Consider the following 20148-nt stretch of genomic DNA (forward strand, 5'->3'; position numbering starts at 1 on the left):
GGGACGCTCTCCTGACTGCGGCGAGGTCAATAAACAAATGGTACAATTCGTTGTTTCTCTCTGACAGTTCTTCAACACAAAGAATTGCTGTTGATCCCAACGATGCAGAGGTCGGAGTTGGGAATAAGTTTAGATACTGATCGGTTAAGAGTTTGTTTTTTCCTGTGGAAAGAGATCTGATGATCCAGAGTCGGATCAGGTTTGCAACAGTGTAAACCCGTCGATACCTTCCGTTGATGCGGAAGATGGTTGCGGCCTACGAGGCCATTCGGTGAGCAGGTCAAATGCCAGAGTTGTTTTGCGGGACCAGTTGAACATATGGTCCGGGTCTTACCTGCACATGCACCGGAAAATAATCCTATTTTCCAGGACCAGGATATCTCTCCTGTGGTGGCTTCACAGTTCTCACCTCCTAGAGGGACGAAGGTTCGGGATCCAAGAGATCCTGGTGTCCATGCATACAAGTCTCCGAGGCTGGGGAGCAGTTTTTCAAGTGGGAAAGGTCAAGCCGGAAAGCTTGTCTGCAATAAGCATTCTTGGATTAAGAGCTATTTACAACGGAACATCTTCTTCGTGTTCTGCCCGTCTTAATTCTGTCGGACGACTAAACAGCAGTGGCATAAGTAAGCCACTAGGGCGGAATGAGTAGCAAAGCGGAAATGGTAGAAGCCACAAAAGTTTCCGATGAGCAGAAAGGCATGTAAACTCTCTATTAGAGGTCGTCGTTCCGGGTGAAGACAACGGAGAAATAGAATTCCTCAGCAGACACGATCTCCATCCAGGAGAGTGGGGTCTTCATCAAGAAGTTTTCACAGAAGTGACAAGTCTTTGTGGAATTCCTCGATTAGACGTGAGGGCGTCTTGCCTCAACAAGAAACTTCAGCGATATTGTTCCAGGTCAAGGGACACTCCAGCTATAGCAGTGGACGCCCTCGTGACACCTTGTGTGTTTAAGTCGGTCTATGTGTTCCCTCCACTTTCACTCTTTCCGAAGGTGTTAAACATAAGAAAAACAAAGGTTCAGGCGATCCTCATTGTTCCGGTCTAGCTAAGGAGGGCTTGGTATCCAGATCTTCAAGACTTACTCATAGAAGATCCCTGGCCTCTTCCTCTAAGAGAGGTCTTGTTACAGCAAGGACAGGGCATGTACCAAGATTTACCGGGGCTGCGTTTGACAGCTTGGCGGTTGAACGCCATATACCAGCCCGAAAGGGTATTGCCGGTGAAGTCATTTCCACATTGCTTCAAGCTAGGAAAGAAGTAACGGCGAAGCTTTACCACCGTATTTGGATGAAGTATGTGTCTTGGTGTGAATCCAAGAAGGCTCCTACGGAAGAATTTCAGCTGGGTCGTTTTCTCCATTTTTTGCAAGCAGGTGTGGATGCAGGCCTAAAGTTAGGCTCCATTAAAGTGCAGATTTCGGCCTTATCAATTTTCTTTTAATAAAGAATTGGCCACCTTTCCAGAAGTTCAGACTTTCGTGAAAGGAGTGCTGCACATCCAACCTCCATTTGTGCCCCCACTGGCACCATGGGACCTTAACGTGGTGTTGCAGTTTCTTATGTCACACTGGTTGGAACCTTTACGAAAGGTAATGTCACAACTGAGGGCCTGAGTTGACGGGAGGCAACCTCAGTTGTAGGGGCTGAGATGTAACGGAACCTGGGAGGTTGTATCAGACCCCTAGACATGTAAGTAACATGTAGAATAACTGCCCGAAGGCGTGACCACGACAACCAGGATAAAAGTCAATGATGTTTATTATGACAAACTCCGTAACACAGCAGAAAATAAGAAAACATAAAAGTCAGCAGGGCAATAATACAGTTCCTGGGTACTACAGGGTGGCAAGGGCCACAGGCACTGGTAGTGTGAGACAGTTCTAATAATCTTCTAGTTGGAAAGTCCTTACCAGGCCTGACTGTAGCAATGGAGAGAACCCAGGATCGTACCAGCTGGTGTTCCAGGAAAGGCTGGGCTGCTGAAGGTAAAACGGCTGCTGTGGATACTGGCTGGAACCAGACTGTTGTTGGTACGGAGTGGATACTGGCTGGAACCAGTTAAATAATAAACGAACTTGAGAGCGATGAAATAATAATACCGGTGGAGAGTGGTAAACTGCAGAAAGGACACCGGCCCTTTAAGAGAAGTTGTACACTGCTGGAAGCTCGGCTGGAAGCAGGTGATTGCTGTAGCTGGAAACAGGTGAGTCCAGAATGGATCGGAGAGTCAGGCTACACCGCAGATGGAATGCTGGTGCGGGTCTCTATAGCAGAAGTCTGGAGACAGGAGCTGGAACCTGGAAGACAACCACAGGAGAGAGACAAACTGGAACTAGGTTAGACAACCAAAGCACTGACGCCTTCCTTGTTCAGGCACAGCTTACTTATACCTGCAGCAAGGAAGGGGTTGGCTAGGCAATTATGCAAATCAACAATACGGACAGCAGATTGGTGGAAATGATCAGATGACAAAAACCAAGATGGCTGCGCCCATGCAGACACTTGGAGGGAAGTTTGGTTTGTAATCCATGTGAGAATTGAAACAGTAATGGCGACGCCGGCCACAGGAGACAGGAGACACCAGACTGACAAGCGCACATTTAACCACGCGGGCACAGCGGAGGCCGCGGCTGATGAAATCACCACTCTGACATTCTGCATGTGGAAACTCAGAAACAGCGGAATCCGGTCCTGGAATGCTGAGCCAGCCTTAGGAGGCATCTGAAGGGTAAGTAATGGCGTCCAGATACCCGGATCGTGACAGCACCCCCCCCTTTAGGAGTGGCCCCAGGACACTTCTTAGGCTTTAAAGGAAACTTTGCGTGGAAATTTCGGACCAAGGCAGGAGCATGGACGTCTGAGGCATTGGTCCAAGAGCGTTCTTCAGGACCATAGCCCTTCCAGTCAATGAGGTATTGTAACTGACCGTAACGGAAACGTGAGTCCAAAATCTTGGCCACCTCGTACTCGACTCCCCGTTGAGTCTGAACTTTGGGAGCTGGAGGAAGTGCGGAATGAAACCGATTCAGGATCAGCGGTTTCAACAAAGAAACATGAAATGTCCTGGGTATTTTCAAGAAGGATGGTAACTGTAACCTGTAGGCAACAGGATTGATGACTTGTTCAATCTTGAAGGGTCCGATGTAGCGAGGTGCAAATTTCATGCTGGGAACTCTCAACCTCAAATTCTTCGTGGACAACCACACACGATCACCCACCTTGAGAGCAGGAACCGCTCTACGCTTCCTATCGGCAAACTTTTTATACCTGAATGAGGCTTTAAGCAGGGCTGCGCGGACGTTCTTCCAGTTATTTGAAAACCGACGCAAGGTGACATCCACTGCTGGAACAGAAGTTGCGGGAAGCGGTTGGAATTCTGGGACTTTAGGGTGGAATCCATAATTAATGAAGAATGGTGTAGAAGAAGATGAGGAATGGTATTGATTGTTGTGGCTGAACTCGGCCCAAGGAAGGAGTTGAACCCAGTCATCTTGAGAGGAAGACACATATATACGGAGGAAGGCCTCCAAGTCCTGATTCACCCTCTCGGTTTGACCATTGGTCTGAGGATGGTAAGCCGTGGAAAACTTTAACTTGACTTGGAGGGCTTGACACAAACTTCGCCAAAATTTGGCTACAAATTGTACTCCACGATCCGAGATGATCTCTTCAGGAAGACCGTGAAGTCGGAAGATCTCTTGTATAAACACTTGAGCCAACTTGGAAGCTGACGGAAGACCGGTGAGAGGGATGAAATGTGCCATCTTGGTGAACCGGTCAACTACCACCCAGATGGTATTAAACTTGTTGCAGATAGGTAGATCGGAAACAAAGTCCATCGACAAATGGGTCCATGGTCGACGGGGAACAGATAATGGAACCAGTTGCCCCGCAGGCGACTGGCGGGAGACTTTGTGTTGGGCACACTTTGGGCAGGAGGCAATAAATTCCATAACGTCCTTTTTCAGAGTTGGCCACCAGTAGGACCTAGAAATAAATTCAAGGGTTTTCTGAATGCCTGTATGTCCAGCAAAACGGGAAGCATGGGCCCAATGTATGAGCTTCTTCCTTAGAACTGGCTTAACAAAACTTTTCCCTGGTGGAGGCGTAGAGTCCATCCCTACCGTGGAGAATGCCAACGGATTAATAATAGGATGCTTGTCTGCAGACTCGGACTCATTTTCTTGCTCCCATGAGCGGGAAAGGGCATCGGCCTTACGATTCTGAGAACCCGGACAGAACTGGAGTTTAAAGTCAAATCTGGAAAAGAAAAGTGCCCATCTGGCCTGACGAGGGTTGAGACATTGTGCGCCTTTGAGATATAAAAGATTTTTGTGGTCGGTAAGTATGGTGATTGAGTGGGAAGCTCCCTCCAACAGGTATCTCCACTCCTCCAGAGCGAGCTTGATGGCTAGCAACTCCTGATCGCCAATGGCATAGTTGCGCTCAGCTGGGGAGAACTTCCGGGAGAAGAAACTGCAAGGATGTAGATGTCCATCTTTGGCCCTCTGGGATAACACTGCTCCTACTCCAACGGAGGAGGCATCTACCTCTAAGATAAAAGGAGAGTCGGTGTCAGGCTGTTTCAGAACTGGTGCAGAGATGAACCGTTGCTTCAGAAGGTGAAAGGCCTGTGTAGCTTCCTCGGACCACTTGGACGGATTAGCACCTTTCTTGGTTAATGCAGTGATAGGCGCCACAATGGTGGAAAAGTCTCGTATAAATTTTCTATAATAATTGGCGAACCCTAAGAACCTCTGGACCCCTTTGAGGCTTAAGGGTATAGGCCAATTCTGGATTGCTTGGAGTTTCTCAGGATCCATCTCTAGTCCGGAACCGGACACAATGTAACCTAGAAACGGAATGGTTTTAACTTCAAACACACACTTCTCCAATTTACAATAGAGGTGATTGACACGGAGACGGGAAAGAACCTCTTTTACCCAGAAACGATGATCTTCGAGATTATTAGCAAAGATGAGGATGTCGTCTAGATAAACCACGACATGGCGGTACAAGATGTCCCTGAAGATCTCATTCACGAAGTGCTGGAAGACTGCTGGAGCGTTGCTCAATCCGAAGGGCATGACGAGGTACTCATAATGTCCGTCACGGGTGTTAAAGGCGGTCTTCCACTCGTCACCCTCACGGATTCGGATGAGATTGTAGGCACCCCTCAAGTCCAGCTTTGTGAAAATGGTTGCACCACTAACTCTATCAAAGAGCTCAGTAATCAGGGGTAAAGGGTATCGGTTCTTGACGGTAATGTCGTTCAGACCCCTGTAGTCGATGCACGGACGCAGACCACCGTCTTTCTTCTTAACGAAGAAGAAGCCTGCGCCGGCTGGAGAAGAAGATGGTCGGATGAAACCCTTCGCCAGGTTCTCTTTGATGTACTCTTCCATGGAGTGTGTCTCGGGCAGAGACAACGGATAAGTTCGGCCTCGCGGTGGAACCTTCCCTGGAATGAGGTCGATTGGGCAGTCCCATTCTCTATGAGGAGGAAGGATATCAGCAGAGGCTTTACTGAACACATCCGTGAAGTCTTGATATGGAGGAGGCGGAACATCAGTTGACCTGGGGAAGGAAGAACAAACAGGAAGAACTTTGGCTAAACAAGTCTCAGCACAGGAGGGACCCCATGCCAGTATTTGCGTAGTCGTCCAGTCAATTGATGGGTTGTGGAGACGGAGCCATGGAAGGCCTAAAACCACTGGATGTGTGGCTCTTGGAATCACTAAAAAAGAAATATACTCAGAATGAAGAACTCCCACTCTCAGACGAACTGGAAGAGTCCTTAAGGAAATGACTGCGTCAAAAATCTTGCTGCCATCCACGGCAGTCAAAGAGATGGACGAGGACAGTCTCTCGGTGGGTAGGGACCACCGTTTAACATAAGCTTCGGTTATGAAATTCCCAGCTGCTCCGGAATCAAGGAGGGCAATGACGTTCCTGTAACGTTGAGCAATTTGGAGCGACACTGGGAGGTTACAGTCATGAGGAGATGGAGAGGAGATCATCACTCCTAGCCGGCCCTCTCCTTGGCGAACTAGGATCTGGAGTCCCGGACGTTTGGGACAGGCATTGATAGTGTGCGACGGAGCTGCACAGTAGAGACAGAGAGACTCAGAGAGACGTTTTCGGCGCTCAGCAGGAGATAGACGGGAACGACTAATTTGCATAGGCTCATCCTTGGATGGAGATGGTTGACGAGAAGGAGGAGCAGAAGATTTAGGAGTAGATGATCTTCCTCGCTCGGTTGCTCTCTCTCTAAAACGTAGATCAACCTTCGTGCAAAGAGAAATTAGCTCATCCAACTTAGAGGGCAAGTCTCTGGTAGCTAACTCATCCTTGATGCGTTCTGATAAGCCATGCCAGAATGCAGCATACAGGGCCTCGTCGTTCCATGCCAGTTCGGATGCCAGGATTTTAAACTGTATAAGATACTGTCCCACGGTACGTGTTCCCTGGCGTAAACGAAGAATCTCAAATGAAGCAGATGTTATCCGGCCTGGCTCGTCGAAGATGCGCCTGAATGTAGCTACAAAGTCAGTATAGGAGGATAGCAGGGGATCAGACTTCTCCCATAAAGGTGATGCCCAGTCAAGGGCTGAGCCACTGAGAAGGGAGATGATATAGGCAATTTTGGTACGGTCACTGAAGAAATTGCCAGGTAGAAGCTCAAAGTGGATTTCACATTGATTGAGAAATCCCCTGCAGAACCTTGGAGATCCATCAAATTTTGCTGGCGTTGGAAGATGAAGATGTGGACTGGAAATGGGTAAGGTGGGTGGGGTTACAGCTGGTGTCACTGTAGTGGACGCACCGGACGTGCCAGGTCCACGGAGGGTCGTTTGAATCCCATCCAGCCGTGTGGAGAGATCCTGGAGACAGCGGATGATGTGGCCCTGTGCAGCCTCCTGATGTTCAAGTCGGGCTGCCAGTTCTTGCATCGGCCTGGCCGCTTGATCCTGGTCTCCGGCTGGATTCATTAGGTCAGTGCTTACTGTCACAACTGAGGGCCTGAGTTGACGGGAGGCAACCTCAGTTGTAGGGGCTGAGATGTAACGGAACCTGGGAGGTTGTATCAGACCCCTAGACATGTAAGTAACATGTAGAATAACTGCCCGAAGGCGTGACCACGACAACCAGGATAAAAGTCAATGATGTTTATTATGACAAACTCCGTAACACAGCAGAAAATAAGAAAACATAAAAGTCAGCAGGGCAATAATACAGTTCCTGGGTACTACAGGGTGGCAGGGGCCACAGGCACTGGTAGTGTGAGACAGTTCTAATAATCTTCTAGTTGGAAAGTCCTTACCAGGCCTGACTGTAGCAATGGAGAGAACCCAGGATCGTACCAGCTGGTGTTCCAGGAAAGGCTGGGCTGCTGAAGGTAAAACGGCTGCTGTGGATACTGGCTGGAACCAGACTGTTGTTGGTACGGAGTGGATACTGGCTGGAACCAGTTAAATAATAAACGAACTTGAGAGCGATGAAATAATAATACCGGTGGAGAGTGGTAAACTGCAGAAAGGACACCGGCCCTTTAAGGGAAGCTGTACACTGCTGGAAGCTGGGCTGGAAGCAGGTGATTGACTTGAGAGCGATGAAATAATAATACCGGTGGAGAGTGGTAAACTGCAGAAAGGACACCGGCCCTTTAAGAGAAGTTGTACACTGCTGGAAGCTCGGCTGGAAGCAGGTGATTGCTGTAGCTGGAAACAGGTGAGTCCAGAATGGATCGGAGAGTCAGGCTACACCGCAGATGGAATGCTGGTGCGGGTCTCTATAGCAGAAGTCTGGAGACAGGAGCTGGAACCTGGAAGACAACCACAGGAGAGAGACAAACTGGAACTAGGTTAGACAACCAAAGCACTGACGCCTTCCTTGTTCAGGCACAGCTTACTTATACCTGCAGCAAGGAAGGGGTTGGCTAGGCAATTATGCAAATCAACAATACGGACAGCAGATTGGTGGAAATGATCAGATGACAAAAACCAAGATGGCTGCGCCCATGCAGACACTTGGAGGGAAGTTTGGTTTGTAATCCATGTGAGAATTGAAACAGTAATGGCGACGCCGGCCACAGGAGACAGGAGACACCAGACTGACAAGCGCACATTTAACCACGCGGGCACAGCGGAGGCCGCGGCTGATGAAATCACCACTCTGACATTCTGCATGTGGAAACTCAGAAACAGCGGAATCCGGTCCTGGAATGCTGAGCCAGCCTTAGGAGGCATCTGAAGGGTAAGTAATGGCGTCCAGATACCCGGATCGTGACAGGTAATAATTTCTCACTTGGAAAGTGGCCATGCTATTGGCCTTGGCGTCCGCAAGGCGGGTGTCAGAATTGGCGGCTTTGTCTCACAAGAGCCCCTCTTTGATCTTCTTCGTGGATAGAGGAGAATTGAGAAATCGGCAACAATTTCTGCCTAAAGTGGTTTCTGCGTTTCACAGGAACCAGCCTATTGTGGTGCCTGGGGCTACTTAAGCCTGGGCTGATTCGAAGTCTCTTGATGTAGTCAGAGCTTTGAATATTTATGTCGCCAGAACGGCTCAGATTGGAGAAACAGACGCTCTGTTTATCCTGTATGCTCCCAACAATAGTGGGGCCCCTGCTTCTAAGCAGACTGTTACACGCTGGATCTGTGATACGATTCAGCATGCTCATTCTACGGCTGGATTGCCGGTACCGAAGTCGGGGAAGGCCCATTCTACCAGGAAGGTGGGCTCTTCTTGGGGCAGATGCCCGAGGACTCTCGGCGTTTCAACTTTGCCGAGCGGCTACTTGGTCGGGTTCAAACACTTTTGCTAAGTTCTACAAGTTTGATACCCTGGCTGATGAGGACCTCATGTTTGCTCAATCGGTGCTGCAGAGTCATCCGCACTCTCTCGCCCAGTCTGGAGCTTTGGTATAAACCCCATGGTCCTTTTGGAACCCAGCATCCTCAAGGACGTATGAGAAAATAGGATTTTAATACCTACCGGTAAATCCTTTTCTCTTAGTCCGTAGAGGATGCTGGGCGCCCGTCCCAGTGCGCACTGTATCTGCAGCTATTGGTTGTCGTTACACTCATGTGGTGTTTCTTTGCAGTCAAGTCTGTTGCTGCGGTTATTCATGCCATGACATGCGATATGTGATTATTGGTCATGTTACACACAGGTTGTGTTACATTTTCGGTCAGCATATTGCTGTATGTTTTTTCCATGCCGTCAGCTGGTGTTCTATTGAATGCCACGTTCTGCGGCATGTTCGAGGTGTGAGCTGGTATGACACTCACCGTGTTTAAACAATAAATTCTTTCCTCAAAATGTCCGTCTTCCTGGGCACAGTTTTCTAACTGAAGTCTGGAGGAGGGGCATAGAGGGAGGAGCCAGTTCACACCCATTCAAAGTCTTATAGTGTGCCCATGTCTCCTGCGGATCCCGTCTATACCCCGTGGTCCTTTTGGAACCCAAGCATCCTCTACGGACTAAGAGAAAAGGATTTACCGGTAGGTATTAAAATCCTATTTTTTTTTATTGTTTTTTGTTATGAAACAAAAAAAAATACTTGTGCTCTGGGAGTTTTACTGTTCAGCAGACACACTAAGTGTATTTATAATGATAAAGAACATGTTATGCTTGACATCTGATTATTAGCATGTATCAGCCTCTAAACCATTTATAGGAAAAGCTCATGTTTTATATTTATTTTTATCTTTAATAAAACTTTACTGTTACTATAACCTTGCTACCATTTGGATGTACATAACAGCATGCCAATGTCTTACACCAGAATTGCATCCCAAAAAATTACTGCTGGTTGCTTACTGTTAATGAAGTGAGACCATACATATATATTTGACTACTGCCAAATAATGTTACTTATGCTAGCAAAATGCTATTGTGACTTCATGTTGGATGTTGTAGCTCTTCCTTTCAAGCCAGCATAATTGTCCATGTTTTGTGAGGAATAGATACTTGCATTTTTGAAAAGTCCTCTATTTGTTTAAAACATAAAAACATAGAATTTGACTTCAGATAAGAACTACCTGGCCCATCTAATCTGCTTTTTTTTTTTCCCTTACCTTTTGGTAACCTCAAGCCTTTTTGAACCTAAAGTTCTTTGTAAGGATATTCATATGTTTATCCCAAGTATGTTTAAACTGATCTACTGACTGCCTCAACCTCCTCTGATGGGAGGATATTCCACTTATCCCCCCTATCCTTTCCTTGAACATTCAGCATAATAATAATATTCATTAACTGCATCGACCTCCTCTGATGGGAAGCTGTTCCACTTATCCCCCTACCCTTTCCGTGAACATTCAGCATAATAATAATAATAATAATAATAATAAAAAACTAAAACTAAATTTCATATTTCCTTCTAATAGTTTTATAATTTGTAAATCATATTTTGCCCACTGGTCACTAACTACATTTCTGGCTGCTAAAGTACGTATTAATTTTATATAGGGTTATCTGCTTAGGCAATTGTCTGACAGGCATACGTTCAACATGGACATGAAACATGTTAATATTTATCACATCGACCGTTACGTCAACACTGATGAAATCTTGACATGATTTGTATGTTGATAAAACATCCCTGGTGGTCTAGTGGTGACTTATCTGGCAGGTGGCTCCCCCAGTGGCTTTTTGGTCTGGCTGTGACATGAGGTTAACTTCCAGGCGCATGGGCAAATGCAGGATTTATTCAGGGGGGATTCCATTGGTGTGCATCTGTGTCTAGTTCATTTTATACCACATTACAATGAGCCAGTCCAAGGGCATACCTAGATGTATTGCAGGACCCAAGGCAAAAGTTTGTAAGGGCACCCTATGTATCTACCAATGGTGAAAAATTTATATAACACATGCAACGTGGTCTGCAAGCTTGATTTTGCTGGCATTTATCATAATCATTGTAACAGTGGGTATAACCAGTCATTTATAAAAATCCAATCATACCGTAACACAAAAGGAAAATAAAAAGTTGACATAGGTACAATGTGAAACAAAGGTCACAGAGTACCCTGCACATACGAGCTTGCAATGTAGAGGTTTGACATCTCTTAACATCAGCATTTAATAATTGTAATCATTCTGTATTTGAGAACGTTCTGGATGGCATGTACAGTATAAGTTAAAAAGGTCTCACAGCTATTTGCATTATTGTATGGTTCCATGCTCTACTCTTCTCAGTCGCATGGCTCTGTCATGTAACTTTCCAGACTTCCCACTTGTCAGCTTATCTGCTACCCAAGGGGCCTAATTCAAGTTTGATTGCAAAACAACATTTTCCTCTAATGGGCAAAACCATGTGCACTGCAGATGTAACATGTGCAGAGAGAGTTAGATTTGGGTGGGGTGTGTTAAAACTGAAATCTAAATTGCATTGTAAAAATAAAGCAGCCAGTATTTACCCTGTACAGAAACCATATAACCCACCTAAATCTATCTCTCTCTGCGCATCTTATATTTGCACCACTGCAGCGCACATGGTTTTGCCCATTAGAGGAAAATATTGTTTTCTAATCAACCTTGAATTAGGCCTTAGGTCCGTAACAGAGTAATGGGCCCTACACACTGGACGATATCTAAAGGTGCATACACACGGTGAGATCCTTGCAATGCCTGATTTTGACTATGCGATTTCCTTTGAACTCCCCCAGAGGCCAGAAGCAATGATTTTGACCCTGAATCTGTATTGCAAGCTGCCTATCACCTTGCGATTTCCATTAATTTTCCTTGTGATTTTGACTATATAGTCAAAATCGAAAGGAGAAATCTCACCGTGTGTACACACCTAAAGAACGATATCATTCAGAAATGAACAATATATCGTTCATATCGTTTAGTGTGGAGGCACCGATGATGAACGATATGCGTGCCCGCGGTCATTCATCATTGGTTTTTCATTGTTTTCAATGCAAATTAATATAGTTTCTGCAGCAGGGTACACTGGGTTCCACAGTGATAACATCAGGGTATAGAGTAGGATCTTGATCTGAGGCACCAACATGCTAAAGCTTTGACTGTTCCCAAGATGCTCAGCGCCGTCTCCTCTATAACCCCGCCTCCGTGCACAGGAGCTCGGTTTGTAAGTCGGTGCCTGCAGTGCAGGCAGCTAAGAGCTTTTAAAAGTGAAGATTGAAGACTTCAAGGGCTGCAGCAGAGGCACTGTCCATGCTAGATGTCATTCTGACATCTCCTGCTGCAGCTCCCTCACCACCTCCAGCGGCGCTGTATACTCCTGTGTCCCTGGTTGCTTGGTACTTACAGCGGAGGCTCCGGTTCTCTACTTCAGGCATACACACGAGCCGCAGCTCTCCGGGATCGCATGGCCGCATTCAGGGAGGAGGTAAGAGGGTCCTCCAGGCAGGACCCGCTGGAAATCGCGATCTGGCGCGGCCGTTAGGAGGCGGGCCGCGAGCGCTGGCGTGGACACTGTCAGTACAGGGACCCCACTAGACCACCAGGGCGGGGGCACAGGTCGGTTTTACTAAAAAACTTTTCATATAGCTCACAGTACCCGGTGGTGAAGTCCAGCAAGGGGATAAGGCTCTGACTTGTAGTCCCAGCCCCAGGGCGCCATTGAGAGTAAATATTCTTGCCCTGTAGCTGCATCTCTCTCTCTCCCTCACTCCCTGTCGGCATTTGGTAGCCATCTTCTCATGCTGAGCTGATCCTGGCACTGTTTGGGCAAAGCCTCCTCTGTAAAGCCGCCTGCATGTCAGCACTGTGCATTTTACAGGACACTTAAGTATTCTACATGTCTGTTGACAGTGTTAGTTAAGAAACAGTGCATTACTTCAGGGTCATCTAGTACAAGTACCCTGTGATATACATCCAGTCTTTACTGTGCATTTTGATATCTACTGTATTACTTTGTATAGCTTTACTTAGTATTACTTAGTATTGCTAGTCCAGTGCAGTTTTATTGCTTGTCATAATTTCTGCATTGTACATGTGACTGAGTGTGTGCATATAGCTGCTGCGTGATTTCTACTCCGTGTATCTCACTCAGATTGCTATTCTGTACCCTGAGGGGGGCTAAGTGCGTCAGGGTCCTTATTTGATATGTGTTTCACAGGATATACTTATTGTGTATTTTTCTCTGTGATTTTCAGTCACTGTATGCCTCTTGAATCCTCTGTTTGCGATTTCACACTGTGCAGGGGGTTCTTGGTAAGGTATTTTACTGCTGATATTGTACTGTCTTGCCCATGTTTACGCTTTCAGATATGTCAGCTTCAAGGGACGACGGTTCTGTGGCTGATCCCACAATGCGTGGTGATGACGCTGCAGACACATTAGAGGAAAACATAGCAGCAGAGGGTTCAGGTTCTGGGGATTCACTACCCTCCAGTAGGACCGTAGCAACGGGGGTCCATAATGACCCACCTTGGGCTACTTTCTCTACTCTACTAAATACGCTGGTAACAAGACTTACGCCCCCTATGGGACCTCACATGCCGGTACAGCCACATATTGTCCCTGCGGTTAATCCGCCATGGGCAGATCTTCTGTCCACCCAGTTACAGCAATTGAACCACTCATTGAACAAACAGAAACCTAACCCTCGCCCGCGTAAGAGCAAGGGGTTCTCTAAGCGGGCTGTTACTTCCTCACAATCCACCCATATTCCAGACACTTCATCTGATGAAGATTGCGTATATACTGTTCCCTCAGACACTGATCCAGATGCTTCTGATGGGGAATCTGTTTCACAGGTGGATGTTCCAGACCTATTGGAGGCTTTCAGGCTGTTTCTTCAAATTGATGATGACCCAGAACCTGTTACCTCTAAGAAACCAGATAGATTTAAACGTCCGAAGGTTATTAAACAAGTTTTACCTCATTCTGACCACTTAGTTGACATACGTCAGGAATCCTGGGAAAACCCAGGAAAGAAATTAACACCTCACAAGAAGATGCTAGCTCGCTATCCACTCACTGCGGAGCTAAGTAAGAATTGGGAAACGCCACCGCCAGTGGATTCGCAAGTGGCGCGACTGGTGGTGTCCTCTGCTCTGCCTGTAACTACCGTCACCTCTCTGAAAGAACCGACGGATAAGCGTGTGGAGGGTTGCTTAAAAGCTATTTACACCCTCGAGGAGATGTGCATCGACCCACTGTTGCAGCTACTTGGGCTGCAGAAGCTATTGAAGCGTGGGCTCAGGAGGTGGAAGCAGAGCTGCCGTCCAATTTTTCTGATAATGCTAGACAATGTCTCTGGTATATTGTCACAGCATCTCATTACATTAAGGAGGCGGCTTCTGATGCCGGGTTTCTGGCGGCCAAGGCTTCTACTACGTCCATTTTGGCTCGTCGGATTCTCTGGTTACGGTCCTGGTCTGTGGATTTTGACTTTAAGAAAACCCTGGAGGTGCTCTCTTTTAAGGGAAACATTCTTTATGGTGAGGATCTCAACAAGATTGTGGCTGACTTAGCTTCTGCTAAGACGGCGTGTCTTCCTAGTACTAATCCTTTGGTCCCGAAGGTTAAGAGTACTTCCTTTCGTCCTCCAGGTAAAGCAAATTGTCAAGCGCACCCGAAACAGGCTCGCACTTTCAAAACCACTAAGCCCAAACCTAAACGTGCCTGGGCTGTCCGTCAGCCGGCTTCCAAATCAGACAATCCTACTGCATGACGGGATGGGCCTCCCTCTGAGGGATCCCAGTGTGGGAGGCCGACTTCTAAGGTTTAACCAGGAATGGTTGAAGACCATGTCCGACGCCTGGGTACGGGAAGTCGTCACTCACAGATACGCCATATCCTTCAAGAATCGTCCCCCTCATCGATTTTGCCTGACGGACATCTCTTCGCATCAGGTGAAGGCAAAAACTCTTCATTTGGTGGTACAATCCCTCCTGGACACAGGAGTGGTAGTACAGGTGCCTTTGGCTCAGAGAGGCAAGGGGTACTATTCAACGCTGGTCCTAGTCCCGAAACCGAATGGTTCCTCCCGGCCCATTCTCAACATCATGTCCTTGAACAAATTTGTGAGAGTCTCCAAGTTTCGTATGGAAACTCTTCGCTGTATTGTTCTGTTTTTGGAGCCTGGGGATTATATGATCTTCCTGGACATACAGGATGCTTACCTCCATATTCCGATTGCCATGTCGTATCTGCGGTTTGCTATTGGCAACCTCCATTATCAATTTCAGGCTTTACCTTTTGGTTTGACCACGGCTCCGCAAGTCTTCATGAAGGTTATGGCGGTAATCACGGCTTTACTCCGCCGCTCTGAACCTTTAGGCCAGAAATCGATGCTTTCTCTCTCGCCCACGAGTGTCGATTCACTCGCGATGCAAGTACTAGGCCTCATGGTGTCGGCTTTTGACATGGTGGAGTACGCTCAATTACATTCCCGCCCTCTGCAGAGATTGTTTCTTGCCAAGTGGGACGGTCTGCCTTACCGGATCAGGTTTCACATGCTCTCATTGTCTCTGGAGGTTCGTCTGTCACTGAGCTGGTGGCTCCAGGACCAACGATTGAGTAGGGGCTGTCCCTTCTGGATCTCCAACAGGGTCCTTCTGCCGACGGATGCCAGTCTGAGGGTTTGGTGCGCGGTGTTGGAGCAACACTTTCTTCAGGGTCGGTGGACCAAGGAGGAGTCTCTCCTCCCGATAAACATTCTGGAATTGCGGGCGGTGTTCAATGCTCTGAACCTGGTCCAGCCTGTTCAAGTACAGTCAAACAACCCCACCACGGTAATGGTACATAAATCATAAAGGCGGCATTCGAAGCCGCATGGCAATGAGGGAATTGTCAAAGATTCTTCAGTGGGCGGAACACCATCTGCCAGCCATATCGGCAGTGTTCATTCCGGGGGTCCTAAATTGGGAAACAGACTTCCTCAGTCATCAGGACGTACACGCCGGAGAGTGGAGCCTCCATCCAGAAGTATTTCAACTCCTAGTGGACAAGTGGGGCCTACCAGACGTAGACCTGATGGCGTCTTGACACAATCACAAGGTTCCGGTCTTCGGAGCAAAGATAAGGGACCCTCAAGCAGCGTTCATGGACGCACTGTCAACTCCATGGAACTTTCGGCTGCCGTATGTGTTCCCTCCAGTGTCACTTCTGCCCAGGGTGATACGGAAGTTCTAACAAGAAGGAGGAATCCTGCTTCTGATCGCCCCAGCGTGGCCCAGACGGCATTGGTTCTCCGACCTCCAGGGTCTCTCGATAGAGCGTTCCCTTCTACTTCTGCAATGCCCAGACCTCCACGTTCAGGGCCCTTGTGTATACCAGGATTTGGCCCGGCTGGCTTTGACGGCGTGGCTCTTGAAGCTTCAGTTCTGAGGGCCAAAGTATTTTCTGAGGCGGTCATTCAAACCATGTTGAAGGCCCGGAATCCGGCTTCTGCTCGGATTTATCATAGGGTCTGGAATTCTTACTTTACATGGTGTGCAGCTAACAATCATGACGCTTACAAGTTTAGTACGGCCAAACTTTTGGCTTTCCTGCAACAGGGCCTGGACTTGGGCCTTCGTCTGGCCTCTCTAAAGGTTCATATTTCTGCCTTGTCGGTTTGGTTTTAGAGAAAAATTGCGACTCTTCCTGATGTTCACACGTTCACTCAGGGTGTGTTGCGGATTTAACCTCCCTATATCCCGCCTGTGGCTCCTTGGGATTTGTCGGTGGTTCTAGAGGCTTTGCTAGAGTCTCCGTTTGAGCCTCTTGAGTTTGCGGACCTTAAGTGGCTTACTCTTAAGGTTTTATTTCTGCTGGCTATTGCCTCTGCTAGGCGGGTTTCAGATTTGGGTGCCTTATCCTGTCGGTCTCCCATTCTGATTTTTCACCGTGACCGGGCTGTTCTTCGGACACACCCTGGTTATCTACCTAAGGTTATCTACCTGGTTATCCACCTTAACCAAGAGATTGTGGTTCCGGCCTTTATGTCTCCTGAATTGTCATCCAAAGAGCGGTCTTTGGACGTGGTACGGGCTCTCCGTATCTATGTGAAGAGAACCGCCTTCCTTAGGAGATCTGATTCTCTCTTTGTCCTTTTTGGTTTTCACAATCGTGGCTGGCCTGCGAATAAGCAGGCCCTGGCCAGATGGATTAGAATGGTGATTGCACATGCTTATGTACAGGCTGGCCTTCCAGCTCCTGCTGCTATTAAGGCCCATTCTACTCGGTCTGTTGGACCTTCTTGGGCGGCCCGCTGTGGTGCGACCCTTGAACAATTGTGCAAGGCGTCTACGTGGTCCTCAGTGAACACGTTCATAAGGTTCTATGCCTTTGATACTTCCGACCTCCCAGGATGCTTCCTTTGGACGCCGGGTTCTTGTGCCCGCTACAGTGCGTCCCCTCTCATGAGGAACTGCTTTAGGACATTCCCGATGTTATTCCTGTGGAACTTAGTGTACACCGCTGCAGAAAAGATTTATGGTAAGAACTTACCGATGTTAAATCACCTTCTGCGAGGTACACTGGGTTCCACAGGGCGCCCACCCTGACGCACATAACTTATTTGGGTTTGTATGGCATTAGCCGCTGAGAATGTGTTGTATGTGGCTACTAATGGTTGTCGTCTCTTTTGCCTGCTACTGCATTGGACTGGTTAACGAAACTGAGCTCCTCTGCATGGAGGCGGGGTTATAGAGGAGGCGTCCTGAGCTTCTTGGGAACAGTCAAAGCTTTAGCCTGTTGGTACCTCGGATCAAGATCCTACTCTACACCCTGATGTTATCCCTGTGGAACCCAGTGTACCTCGCAGAAAGAGATTTAACAACGGTAAGTTCTTACCATAAATTTACTTTTCTTGATATATTTACAGACCTAAAAACTGTTACAGTTCCATGGATCTATGGTCACTGTGTAACAGTAACTAGGCAATTCCTGATAATTTCAGGACAGTTCTCAATGTGCATTTAAAATGGGTTGTTTCAACATGGTGAAATAGGAGTATTTTGGCACCTACTACAGACTTCAATAACCAAATAGCTCATCTTATTTCAGAGGGCCTATCTGCATTAATTACACAATACTGCGTGATGCACAGAACTCTTTTCCTTGGCAATCGTCCATAGAGTTATTTTTCCTTATTACGTGGCGACGTACTGGCATGGATCAGTGAGAGTGGCGAGTAGTGCTCCATTTTACTTCTGTCATCTCTCACAAAGCATGCATCTGCAGTTCTTACTCTAGACTAGTTTGCAATCGCTGGGAAAACAATCACTATACATAAAAAGATTGAATATTATAAACTTAAGGATCTTCACACCTTTTTTTTCAATGTGTCCCAACACCTGTGATACATATATTGTAACCCTTAATCCGGGGCTTGACAAATCCCAACGGCCAGGTCACCATGGCTACTAGATTTTACTGCCTGGCTACCAAATTGTGCAGGGAGGGGATAAAGCAGATTTTTTCAGCCCTAGCGTAATTTGTGGACCTGACTGTATTGCAGCGGCCATTTCATGCATGTGCTAAGTGTCCACCCTGGCATATAATGATTGTCGTGCCTATCTGTCCCAGCCTGCGCGGTCTGCTGTCTCCAAAGTCCAGCTGCATAGACCTCTCTGATAAGAGGGTCGCTAGTCACATTACACTGCATAGTAGTGTTCGCTAGTCACAATACAACGCATAGTAGTGTCCGTTACGCGCATTACACCGCATAGTGGTGTCCGTCAGTCACATTACACCGCACAGTAGTGTCCGTCAGTCACATTACACCGCACAGTAGTGTCCGTCAGTCACATTACACCGCACAGTAGTGTCCATCAGTCACATTACACTACACAGTAGTGTCCGTCAGTCACATTACACCACACAGCAGTGTCCGGCTGGGCGGCCTTGTGCTTGTGCGTATTTTTAACACCAGCACCGGGCTCCACTAGCTAGAGAGAGAATGCCACAGCCGGGGGACACTTTTATACCGGTCCCTGCGGCCGTGGCATTAAATCCCCAACTAGTCACCCCTGGCCAGGGTAGCCTGGAGGAGTGGGGACCCCTTAAATCAAGGGGTCCCCCGCTCCAGCCACCCAAGGGCCAGGGGTGAAACCCGAGGATGTCCCCCCCCATCCAAGGGCGACGGATGGGAGGCTGATAGCCAAGTCTCAAAAAAAAAAAAGAATATTGTTTTTTGTAGCAGAACTACAAGTCCCAGCAAGCCTCCCCCACAAGCTGGTACTTGGAGAACCACAAGTACCAGCATGCGGGGGAAACGGGCCCGCTGGTACCTGTAGTTCTACTAAAAAAAATACCCAAATAAAAACAGTACACACACCCCGTGACAGTACAACTTTATTACATACATGCACACCGACATACACACATACTTACCTATGTTGACACGAGGCTCAGTCCCCTTGTCCACGTAGAATCCACGGGGTACCTGTAAATAAAATTATACTCACAACAATCCTGTGTAGATCGGTCCTCTTCAGAGTTTGTAATCCACGTACTTGGCAAAATAAACGCAAAACACGGACCACGCACTGAAAGGGGGGGTCCCATGTTTACACATGTAGTGTTCGCTAGTCACATTACACCGCACAGTAGTGTCCGTTAGTCACATTACACCGCACAGTAATGTCCGTTAGTCACATTACACCGCACAGTAGTGTCCGTTAGTCACATTACACCGCACAGTAGTGTCCGTTAGTCACATTACACTGCACAGTAGTGTTCGCTAGTCATATTACACCGCACAGTAATGTCCGTTAGTCACATTACACCGCACAGTAGTGTCCGCTAGTCACATTACACCGCACAGTAGTGTCCGTTAGTCACATTACACCGCACAGTAGTGTCCGTTAGTCACATTACACCGCACAGTAGTGTCCGTTAGTCACATTACACCGCACAGTAGTGTCCGTTAGTCACATTACACCGCACAGTAGTGTCCGTTAGTCACATTACACCGCACAGTAGTGTCCGTTAGTCACATTACACCGCACAGTAGTGTCCGTTAGTCACATTACACCGCACAGTAGTGTCCGTTAGTCACATTACACCGCACAGTAGTGTCCGTTAGTCACATTACACCGCACAGTAATGTCCGTTAGTCACAATACACCGCACAGTAGTGTTCGCTAGTCACATTACACCGCACAGTAGTGTTCGCTAGTCACAATACACCGCATAGTAGTGTCCGTTACGCGCATTACACCGCACAGTAGTGTCCGTC

General features: G+C 47.6%; 1 protein-coding gene across 7 annotated transcripts in view; it reads left to right on the forward strand.

Annotated features, from left to right (window-relative positions):
* Positions 1-20148, forward strand: part of SPIDR (scaffold protein involved in DNA repair) — a 1299263-nt gene that overhangs the window by 756245 nt on the left and 522870 nt on the right. The window lies entirely within an intron of this gene.

This window comes from Pseudophryne corroboree, chromosome 5, assembly GCF_028390025.1.
Source record: "Pseudophryne corroboree isolate aPseCor3 chromosome 5, aPseCor3.hap2, whole genome shotgun sequence".
Classification (NCBI taxonomy): Eukaryota; Metazoa; Chordata; class Amphibia; order Anura; family Myobatrachidae; genus Pseudophryne; species Pseudophryne corroboree.